The sequence below is a fragment of the Camelina sativa genome, chromosome 3 (assembly GCF_000633955.1).
Source record: "Camelina sativa cultivar DH55 chromosome 3, Cs, whole genome shotgun sequence".
Lineage (NCBI taxonomy): Eukaryota > Viridiplantae > Streptophyta > Magnoliopsida > Brassicales > Brassicaceae > Camelina > Camelina sativa.
The window spans coordinates 25,598,354-25,610,479 of record NC_025687.1 but is presented as its reverse complement, the minus strand read 5'-3'; the positions used below and the strand labels follow the sequence as shown (position 1 = coordinate 25,610,479).

At 35.9% G+C, this 12,126-nt stretch overlaps 1 long non-coding RNA gene across 3 annotated transcripts; it reads right to left on the bottom strand.

Moving 5' to 3' along the window:
• Positions 421 to 1,674, bottom strand: LOC104778100. 3 transcript variants are annotated; one of them, XR_002037573.1, is made up of 4 exons: positions 1,461 to 1,674; positions 937 to 1,274; positions 615 to 808; positions 421 to 543 (listed from the first exon to the last, which is right to left on the bottom strand). It is a non-coding gene; the product is annotated as an uncharacterized LOC104778100 (long non-coding RNA). The 3 variants fall into 3 exon arrangements; XR_002037572.1 differs by having other exon boundaries at positions 615 to 989; positions 1,094 to 1,274; XR_766390.2 differs by having other exon boundaries at positions 615 to 1,274.

Genomic DNA, 12,126 nt, shown 5'->3' with positions numbered 1-12,126 from the left:
ATTATAAAGAAAAAATTAAATAATTAAAACATAAAGGGCATAAACCAAAATGTACTTCAAAAATGTTAATATAGATTTATTTGGTCTCGTAAATGTATTATTATAGGTAGGGATGTCAAACGGGCATGCCCGCGACCGCACGGACCGACCGCGACAGTCTTGCTTTTCTTCTGATCTGCTGCGGACAGGTTCGCCACGGGCGGCGGGCAACATATCACAGCCCATGCCCGCTTGGCTAAGCCTTGCGGACTAATGGGCATGCCTGCGGGCGTTGAGAATCATACTAACGAGCTTTACTTTCTTTTTGTTCTGCTTTGTTGACAGGTTCCGAGTTTGGTTCAAATCTTGTAATGGATTTGATTTATTTCTTCATGATTTCTTGTTATGTTCATAAGGTGGAAGTGGAAATGAAGATGAAAGTGATATTGAAGAAGTTAGGTTCAGAACAAACGGACAAGAACTTGATTCTTCTGCAATCTTTATCATTGCTATCTTGAAATTTTTTTGACGAACAAAGAAGTGAGCAAAGAACAACTATAGCAGCTGAAACAGAAGAGTAAAGATGTTGAAAACTGAATGCGCACAACAACAGAAACACATATATAACAACATACCAAATCAGTGATCAGCTTCAGCCCCTTCTGCTCCCACGGTCGATTAATCCTTGGAGCCCTATTTCCACAGTATAAATCCTCGTTAATAACAAGTTTACAAACATTATATATATTTAATTAATGGGAAAAATATAAGTATAGTGGGAACTTCAACAGTGTGCCTTCGTGGCTATGAAGTGGACATTGATTTTCTCCTTTGTTTCTCAAATGGAATAACCAACAAAAAAAAAAAAAAACAGATGTGAGATAGCAAAAATCACACAGAGTTGGAGACCTTTGCTGCACTCATTCTTTATAAGGTGTGTAAGATAGCAAAACTCACCCAAAGTTGCAGACCTTTCCTGCACTCATTCTTTATAAAGTGTGTAAGTTCCTCTTGTTCATATTACAAAATAATACTAATCAGTCCTCTCATTTCCAGAATATGATCAAGCAAAAGCAACCATTGTTGTTTACAAGAGAGTAAGCATAGAACTTACGTGAGAGTCGTTTCACTGCAACCATTGTCCCATCCCCAAGCTTTCCTCGGTAGACATTACCAAAACCACCAGCACCAATAATTAATGCTCTTAGAACTAAAACCATTCGTAGGTACATGGAGTTCTCTGAATTTGAAGCTTATTATATTTTCCAATCCTAGTAACCCTTCCTCTTGCTTGTCTGCATAAAGAACCAAAAACACAAATTTCACTTTAGACAACAAGCAAAATCTTCTTGAAATCAATTTACATAAAACTACAAGCTAGCTCTTGTTGACAAATGACTTATGCAAAGCATCGTGGAGCTCCTCTGCAATTAAGAGAAACAGAGAGAGAGACAAAGACAAAAAAAAATTATCTCACATACATGTCGGCATTTCTTCAGCTTGCGCCGGTGATTGGTCTTCATTTCCAGTAGCAATTTGCGTCATTCTTTAATCCTTTGACAAATTCACAAAATTCACACAGGCCTTCACTAACATAACTTCAGATTCATCACAAACAGACCAGATTTATTGAGAAATCGAGTAGAATTGAAACTTAGTGGAAGGAGACGGAAAAAATTTCGGACTGACCGCATCCCCGCGGTCGAAATCGTACAATCTCCGTTTGACCCGCAAACTAAACCGGTCGAGTCCGCGTGACCCGCCATTTTTCGGGCATAAAATTACAAGCCCATGCCCGATCCGCTAAGCTACATAACGGGCATGGGCTTGTCCTTTCAAGGCTCGCCTTATAATGAATCCTCTACCGGTTTTACATATACATCAGATAACGGTTTTTTCCAAAGCGGGAAAATTGGTAGAATCGGCAAGGAACTCGAGTCATTATACAATAAACCGGAGTGGACGCTCAGATACTTTCCTGACATCAAGGTCAACTCTACCACCTTTAATTAAAGGTCAAGGTCAAGGTCAAGGTGGTATAGTTGACCTTGACGCCAAAATCGCTCGTGGTCACGTAAGTTACCCATGATAGTCCTCTATATAAAACAGAGAATTATGTTTGATCTTTGTGTCTATCATAACACAGACACTTAAGTGGGACTAATCTTAGTGGCTTAGTTCCTCAAAAGCTTCTTGAGAAGAAATTGTTGAAATTGAAGTAAGAATTTGTGTATTGTATTTGTTTGATCTTAAAATATTTTCTATGATAAACTAATTTTCTTGAACAACACTTGCAATCTAAAGCATTGGAGGCAATCCAAAACTTCATTGCACATTGGAGTCCTGTGTAAACAAAAATGGAGAGGGTGGACGACAGAAAAAGAGCATCACAATCCCAATTGTAGCATCAATTGCTTCTGTGGTAGCCCTCATTCTTGCATTAATCATATTGTTTATTACTCAAAAGAAAAACCCATCAAACGATGAAGGTAGGCACAATATGTTCACCTATCAATATATTACTAATTATATTATGAATACACATAAAACTTACATAGTTTCTTTTGAATATTTTCCTCGCATAATTAGCTCCAACATCATGTATGCTACCCTCGGACGTTAGATCATCTGAACCGACAATAATGATAACGTATACAAAATTTACGTATTCTGAGGTCATAACCATGACATACCATTTCCAAAAAATTCTTGGCAAAAGAGGATTTGGAATTGTATATTATGGTTCAGTAAACGGTACAGAGCAGGTTGCTGTTAAAATGCTTTCCCATTCATCAGCTCAAGGATATAAACAATTCAAAGCTGAGGTATATACCAACACCCATAGTAAAACTGTATATGAAACATTCAAGACTCATTTTAAAGCTAATTTCATGTATCAAATAGTACATTAGGAGGAACTTCTTCTTAGAGTACATCACAAGAATTTGGTAGGCCTCGTCGGGTATTGTGAAGGAGATAAATTTGCTCTCATCTACGAATACATGGCCAATGGAGACTTAGATGAGCATATGTCAGGTAAATATAATATTTTCCCACTACAAAGACAACATATTTTGTTTTCAATAACAATACATGTTAGTGAAATTATATCAAACCAAAGTGTTGAACACTTCAAAATCTCAATATATATATATTGTCCTCTACAACACACTATAGGTTTTGAATCTTGGTTATGGCACAACAACGTAAATCACTAGGCATAAAATTATTCAAAATAATTTATACAAGCCAATTAATGATGTTCTTCATTTTTCTTATTATTGCTCTGATAATAAATAAAAAAGTGGAAAACTAATGATAAACACAAAAATTTTTGACATCATTATAATCTAAAGAAAATATATTTCAAAAAAACTATTACTAGATTAAAATAGTCATGTTTGAATCCTTTCCGAGTAAGAGGAAAACGAATGATTGAGATTCAAACATGTTTGTAGATTGACCAATTTTGTTATTTTTTTTATTTGTCCATCCATAGTACCTAGAGTTGTTCAATCAGTATTTCTGTCAATATTTTGGATACTTTTTTTAATAAAAAGTAAAAAATAATAATATCAATGAATATTTTGGGGTTTTTGGGTATTTTTTTTTTTTTGGGTATTGATTGGTAAGTTATATGTCTATTGTTTGGTTAAGTCACACAATAAATATATTTTCGAAATACGTTAGTTTTCCATTGAACCAACCACAATAAGAATATTTTGACGATTGTCTACTATTATATGTGAGAATCTAGTACTCATTAATTATATATCTAAAATACATAGGAAAATGCGGTGGCTATATACTGAATTGGGGAACTAGACTAAAGATAGTTGTCGAGTCTGCACAAGGTTTGTCTTGAGTTCTCAAATACTCATCATATTATTTCTTTGTTTATTTCATCTAACTGATTTAAACTTTGTGAGAACGATATAATTTCATAAGTTTAGAGCACTTGCACAATGGATGCAAACCACTAATGGTTCATAGAGATGTCAAAACCACAAATATATTGTTGAATGAACATTTCCATACCAAACTTGCTGATTTTGGGCTTTCGAGATCATTTCCGTCCGAAGGGGAAAGTACTCATGTATCAACAGTTGTTGCTGGAACTATTGGATACCTCGATCCTGAGTAAGTATTACCTTAAGTATGAAAATATATTTTTTAGATTTTGTTTTATTTTAACAAGGATTAAGTAAATAGTCTTCCACCTTGAACTATGTTACAGATATTACCGAACAAATTGGCTGACGGAAAAAAGTGATGTGTATAGTTTTGGAATTGTACTATTGGTGATTATTACAAACCAGCCTGTGATAGACCAAAACCGCGAAAAGAGACATATCTCAGAGTGGGTGGGGAATAATGCTTGCGAGAGGAGACATCAAAAGTATTATAGATCCAAATCTTTATGGAGACTATGATTCTGGTTCTGTTTGGAAAGTTGTTGAACTAGCAATGTCATGTCTGAAATCCATCTTCAGTGACAAGACCAACCATGTCTCAAGTTGTTTTTGAGGCCTTTGAAAGCCAAGATATGCATTCAATGAGTTCCAGGGAAGTGTGCATGATCTTTGGAACTGAAGTGAACCCTATTGCTCGGTAGAGGTCGATGATGATGAATTCCCCACAGTAGTGTTTTATTATTATTGATTTATCGGTATGGAATTCACCACCTGCTGTGTTCGTATTTGTTTTTGTCACCAAAGAATCCAACGCTTGATCACATAAGCACACACGATCTTTCTTTCAATCTCTTGAAATCTTTTAACTCCTCTAGGTTTCCAATGTAACAACTTGATTTCCTAATCACTTGGAGAAAAGGTTTCAAATTCCATAAGAAAAAAATGTTTTTTTCTTTTAGTTATTTTTCTTATCAACTTGATTTCCTAATCACTTGGAACCCTACATCTCGCTGGAGGTTAACTCCGATATCCACTATAACTTGGCTCAAACCAGAGCTTCGACCGTTACAATCTCTCACCGGATTACACTTGGAACCACTCTCAAGCTTTCCCACTCACCAACCCAATCAAGCTCTCTCTCTCTCTAACTCTCTATAGTCACTTCTCTCGCGTCGTCACTTTGACGCTTCGCTCTTCTGTTACAACAAACTCGAGACTCTCGTAACCAAAAGATAAGAGGAGGAAGAAGATACATGGCTTAAAAACCCAAAAGAGAAAATCGCAGGCGCGTGGATCTCACTCGCGGCGATTTTCTCTCCCAAAGTTTTTCTTCTTCTGATCACAAACTCTTGCACCGTCGGTGGGGGTTCTCCGTCGATTCCGGCGCGGAAGAGAGCCCCAAGGCTCATGGTGCTTCATCTGTAAACTGTTGCATCAACAAAGTGAAGCTTTCTTATCAAAATCAAGGGAGCAGTGGAAGGGAGAAGTTTCCTCGACACACCAACGGTAAAAGCTCTATCGGCGGTGATGCGACGTGGAGTAGAAGAGGGGGTTTCACTGTAACGCCCGCAAGCCAATTTCTAGAATTTTGGTTAGGGTGTCGATCGACACCACTTGTGGTGTCGGTCGACACCGTTTACAGACGGTTCGATCGGTTTGATTTTAATTGTCCGGTTTGCGTGGTTGGTTTAGGGGAAGCCCTAAACTCGAGTTTAAAAGGGGAACTCGACTTATTTTGTCCTTGGAGCCATTTTTGACAGAGAAGCAGAGAGAAGAAGGAGAAAACGTTTTTGAGAGAGATTTGTGAGATACTTGGCTGCTCTGGAGAGATTTGTTGCTGTGGAGTGAAGATCTTGTGCTAGGAACGAAGGAGAAGGCTTCTAAGTGTGGGATTCGTCGTTGTTGAGTGAGAATCTTCCTGCAAAAGAGGTGAGTGCTTGACCATGGCTGATCTAAGCCTCAGAACTCTGTTGTTTTAGCTGTTTCTTTGTGTTTGTGGTGTTTTTCTTGTGTGGGTTGGTTGTTTTCATGTTCCCATAGGCTCCTGAGAAGTTTGGAAGAGTTTGGGACGGTTTGGAAGCGGTTTGGAAAGGAGGTTCGTCATTCGGCTTCGTGGAGATCGTGTCTGCGAAAGTGGTGTCGATCGACACCAGTTAGTGTCGGTCGACACCATGTTGGTTAAGTGTCGGTCGACACCGACTTAGTGTCGGTCGACACCAGCGACGCGTTAGCGTCGGTCGACACCGGCCTAGTGTCGATCGACACCAGACTTAACCGAGTCTTGTTTTCCTGGTTTGTTGTGTTGTTTGTGTTTTGGTTGTTGGCTTTAATAATAGAATCTCAGTTGCTTGTGTGTATAGCCCAGTAGATGGGAGGATTGCCTCACTGAGTGTTTATCAAATACTCATGCATCTCAATTTGTGTTTGCGGTGCAGGTAAAGGTAAAGTGTGAACGTGGAATCAAGGCGGTGTGGAGGAGGATGATCTAGGGTCTCATTTGTGTGTTGTTGGTTATTTATGGTTATGTGTTAGAACCTTGGTTAGAGTTATGTTAGGTTGCTGGGTAGAATGGTTAGGAATGTTATTGTATTAATGATATGTTGGTTTGGTATTATTTTTATGTTTCTGCCGTGTAAGATGGTTATTGCTGGTTTAAATGATGTTTTTGTGGTTTGGGTTGGTTTAATTAAGTAGTATGGGATGCTTAATTATATATTGTATTTAAAAAAAAATGGTCGGGTCGTTTCATTCACGGCAAGGATCGAGAGAGGAAGGTGGTTAGATCTGAAGACTGGAGATTCTAGAGGCTTTTCAGGGCTGTTGTTCGATGGGGGAGGTCGTCTATGGCTAGGAAGAGCTATGCCACCATCGAAGGTTTTCAGATCTACTCCCTACTGCCTTTTCTCTCTCACATATGAGCCTGAATCTCTTCAACAATCGAAGCTCGGATCTCCTCTTCCTCCTCAAAGCTGCTCTACGGTGGCGGGATGACAACGGGTTTTGGATCACCATCTCCGTTTGACTCATGTCGTCCAGGCTTAGCGGAGGTCCTGTTCCGATGAGCATCCGCAATATTATAGACGGCAGCTTCAACTGAGTTCTTCAGTTGGGGGATTAGGGTTACAGAGCGACCGGTTTGATTGCGGTTCGTTAATAAATAAACCCGGGTCAATTTTGATTTACGGTTTTGTTTGGTTTGATGTGTATGGTTTAGGTTCTAAGAAGATTGTAATGGGCCTAAATCCAAAAATAACCCATTAGACATTTATTTATAATATTGAATACCTTTAACAAAAATAAAAAGAAAATACATGACTCAGGATAAAAGACCTTTCTATCCCTTAAGTTGGTGACTTATTCCTAACACCCACAAACACGTTCCTCACATGCCAAAGGAGTAAGCTTCTCTTGAACCTTCTAGTTGCTTTAGAGGCTTTCCCATACTTGCATTTGGGTCACTTATTCACAGAAACCACCCAAACAATTACATCAATAGTTTCAGCCACTATAACATGAAGGGTAATCACTGGCGGGGTAACAAAATCAATTCCCACTTATTAGACTTTAGGACTCCCCATTACTTCTAGCATCTAAGAAAGAACGGGTTGTGCATTTGCCAAAAATATTAACATCATAATAAGCACCTACCGGTATTATAGAAGAAAGTAGACCAGATTGTTTTTTTTTTTTTTTTGAAAACAAATATTAAATTAGATTTCAAAAGAAAATAACGTTTGTACAACGAGTGCCACATTTATGTTAAGACTACGACGAAACAGAGGAATAGTTAATTAGTGAGGAATAGTTTATGTTAAGATTGCTTTTCACCAATAGAAATAAAGGGACATTCAGATTCTTGAAACACCACTTCATGTGAGACAATGCAATCACCTGTTATGCCATAAAGTTTCCACTCTTTTTTACCATAAGGATATAATCACCTGCTATGTCAAATTCATTTCACACTATTTAAACAATCTCTAGTAGCTCGTTTTAAATTTGCTGACTTTTGTTTTTTTCTGTTATTTTTTCTTTCTTGATTTAATCCCGGCCGATATTTAAATTTTTATATTTTAGTTTAATGGGGTGTGGTTAACAGATATAATTGTGTGATTCTAAAACTTTCTCATACTTAGTTAGACAAGCAAAAAAGTTAGAATCAGTGGAGAACCATGTCTTTATCACAAAATTTTAAGGAGGTGTAAGACTTACGATGTACTAAATATAGATAGAAAAAAAGATATTAGCAAAAAGATAGAATCAATGGAGAACCATCGTAAGTCTATATTAGCAAAAAGATCGAATCAATGGAGAACCATGTCTTTATCAACAAATTTTAACGTGGTGTAAGACTTACCGAGGTACTAAAATTAGACACATGCATGTAACTTTTGTTATAAATACTTGTAAATTTTGTTCACTTTTAAACAAGATCATATATTTATGATAGCAAAGATGAGTAGACCCAATGAAATCTCGGTGACCATTTTAACTATCTTCACCATCCTTGCTATAGGGTGTGTATTTCTACATTTACAACCGTTTGAATATATTATATTGACAACCGTTTAAATATGTTAGAAACTAAATATATTTTAGATATATAACAAAAAAAGAAGCATGAAAACGATATACGGTTTATATTATTTCATAAAGATTTATTTTTATACTTTTATATACATTTATATCATAGTTATAGAACTATATGATTATTGTTATTATAGTTATAATGATAAATTATTCGCAAAAAATCAACTGTATACGTGTATATATGTGCCTTTTATTAATATAAGAAATTTTAGTAGACAATTTAATACATATATATGTTTTTTTTTGTCAACCAAACATTACATTAATACATATATATGTTTTGTTTAAAAAAATATAAATTGATTTTTATGTCTTAAATAATAATAGGCGTGATGGTAATTAAAGGAAACAATGGGTCACAAATTGTGTTTTGAAGTCCTTCCAAATGAATACTATCACAAAAAGACACCAAGAGGAAAAACTTTTGTAGATGCAAGTACATGTATCATTAAAGGGTGTGCCCTTGTTTGTAAGAGTAAAGACCCCAATGAGATCGGTAGCACTGTGTTTAAATTGCCCCCAAGCCAAAGGCCGATCAAACGGGAAGATCACGCAGCGGAGCACGATAGAAGAATGCCACTGTGTTTATAATTGCCCCTAAAAAAATAAAGAGATATATGACCATCAGATCACCAAGTTAAATTTACAAAATGCAATTCAATCACATCACATGTTCTGTTTTATTTTAATAAAATACTATAATTTGTACCCGCACATGTGCAGAATTTTAATTTAAAATATTTTCTATCAATATAAGTTTTTGATTTCAAATGTAATCATTCAAACTTTTGAGTGTAAATCTACATAAATACTAAACTTACTTTATTAAGGTATGTACTGATATAAAACATATATATTGTTGAAGATAATATTTTTTTGTTATATCTATTTTCGCAGGGTTTTAGTTTTAATTTTTTTATCAATAAAAATCCTTAAATATAAATATAATCATTTGAAGTTTAAAAGATAAATTTATATTAAAACCATACTTATTTTACTAATCTATATATAACATATATTGTCTAGTAACACAATAATGTTTTTTTGGCAAATAAACAATATATCACATGGTAATCAAAAATGACTTAAGAAACTCATTAGAAGAGTCGACAATCTTCTTACCTTTTATCCCTAGAATACTTCATTCCATATTCATATCCCTTGAAAACATATTTCTAAAAGTTCTAATGTCGAATGTCGATTGTTGGGCTAATTATAGAGATCATTTAAATATATTGATACCCCACATTAAATGTAAATATACAAAGTTTCATAAACATTTTTATTGCTATGTCACTAAAACGGGGTTGTCCAAGTGCATCACCTGCCATAATAGAATTTTTGATTAATTCAATAATGCTTAGATGGTGAAATGACATGACCCATTTTTTTATAAAAATAATAATAATAGTCTAAACTAGTGGTCTCATACCCACTAGCCACCTAGCCATAAGCACATAACAGCAGATAACATAACCAATATCATTAAACCAATAAATAACCATTACTCAAATAACCTGTAACAATTAAACCAATACTCCAAACAATATGAATCAAAGAACCAGCAACCTAAACCACATTCTAATGACTCAACTTTAGCAACCTAGCAAAGCCAGACAACAACCAATCGAGTCACTAGAACATCCTCCTCTTTATCGCCTTGATTCCTGATATATCATGGTTTTTACGGTTTTTAATCATGATATAAATGCGTTTTTTGAGTCTATTGATTCGTTTTCTAGGATGTTTTAGAGTCTTTACAGGTTTTCTAGGATTTTGGCACAGATGGAGCGAAATAGAGCAATTTGGATGGTTTTTGAGCATTTAACCGGAGGAAATCAATTTGGAGTTTGAGTATATGAACAGCGTCGACCGACATCATACGAGCATCGGTCGACACCCATGCAAGTCAAGCCAAGTCTTCAAATTTGGAAGTTTTACAACGTTGCCCGAAGTTTTCCGTATTTGCATCATTAGTCTCTAGACGTGTTTTAGGACAGATATATAAACATAGTATTTTTAGGTTTGAGAAACCCTTAAGTTTTGTTCTAGCAAGTTTTATTTTCTGCAACTCTGGAAGATATTGAGAGCTTTTGGGAGAGAGATCTGAACTCTTTTGTAGAGAGAAGAATTTCTAAACTCCCTCTTTACTCTTTTAATTTCTATTGCACATTATTGTCTTTTGTTTCATTGAATATGTCTAAGTAGTTTGTTTATTAGGTTCAGGGCTTTTACAGGATTTTTATGGATTATGAGATATGTTTATTTAGGAATATTATATTTCTAGATCTTCATCTTTGGTTGTTCTTCATATTAATCCTTGATTGGCCATCTAGAATTAATACTCTAGGAAAATAAATTGATAAAATTATTTCCTGCAAAGAGATTTGATTTAGTAATTTTGTGAACAAATCTAAACCTATTTTTTTTAAAGCTGATTTTTTAACCTAGAATTTTACAAAGAGATTTTGATTTTCTGTTTTTGAATTTAGATAATATTTGCAATGAGAACCGATTTATTTTACAATTGAGTTTGTAGTTCTAGATCTGATTTTTAATTGCTTGACTCCTAATTAATTTATTGATTTGATATTTCATAATTACTTGAGAAATTCCCTAGACCTAGCTTTTTAATCCCTTGAATTTTCACAGGTTTTATTTAATATTTTGCATTGTTTTTCTTACTTTAAATCAATTTGTTTAGCGTAATAATAAAACTCTATAATCAATTGTGTTTGATCTTGAGTCTCTGTGGAATTCGACCCTTCAGTACTATAGTGATCTCTTAATTTGAGAGAATAGCTCTAGGGTTTAATTTGAGCATATCAATTCCACGATCACACTTTGCCTTTACCTGCACCACAACACAAATTGAGATGCATGAGTATTTGATAAATACTCGGTGAGGCAATCTTCTCATCTATTAGGCTATACACACAAGCAATAAGATCTCTACATGCCACAAACAACACTCAATAAAAAAAACTAGGCAATATATAAAGCATATGCATCCGTCGCAACTGAAGAAGGGTGTCGACCGACACAGAGGGTGTGGACAGACACTGACAATCAAGTGTCGACCAACACTAGCAATCAAGTGTCGACCAACACTCTCGACATTCCCAAAACCCTAGTTTGTGTCGAACGACACCTCCACATGGTGTCGATCGAGCCTCGCTAAAGTTATCGAATCGTCCTCGCGCTGGTGTCGACCGATGCCCTAGCAGGTGTCGATCGACACTGATGCCGAGCATCGATTTCCTTCGATCAGGAACTCTGAATCCTGCCTCCAAGCTTCTCCCATCCGCTACATGCATCCTCAGAAGCAAAACCCAGCCACAACAGCCGCGAAATCCATAGAGAACTCAAAGGAAACAATCACATAAGCAACAAATCATAGAAAACCTAGAGATCTTATCTTATATAAGCGATGGTCATGCACTCACCTCTTTGCAGGAAGTTTCTGACCAACAGTGACGAATCCAACACTCCTAGCAAGCTTCTCACACCCTCCTAGCTTCAGCTCTCACCAGAAACGCCAACAATCTTCCCAAAAATAACCAAACTCCCAAGATAACACTTTTCTCTCTTTTCTCTCTCAAAACTATGGAACGGCGACAAACAAAAACTTCCCCAAAACCCT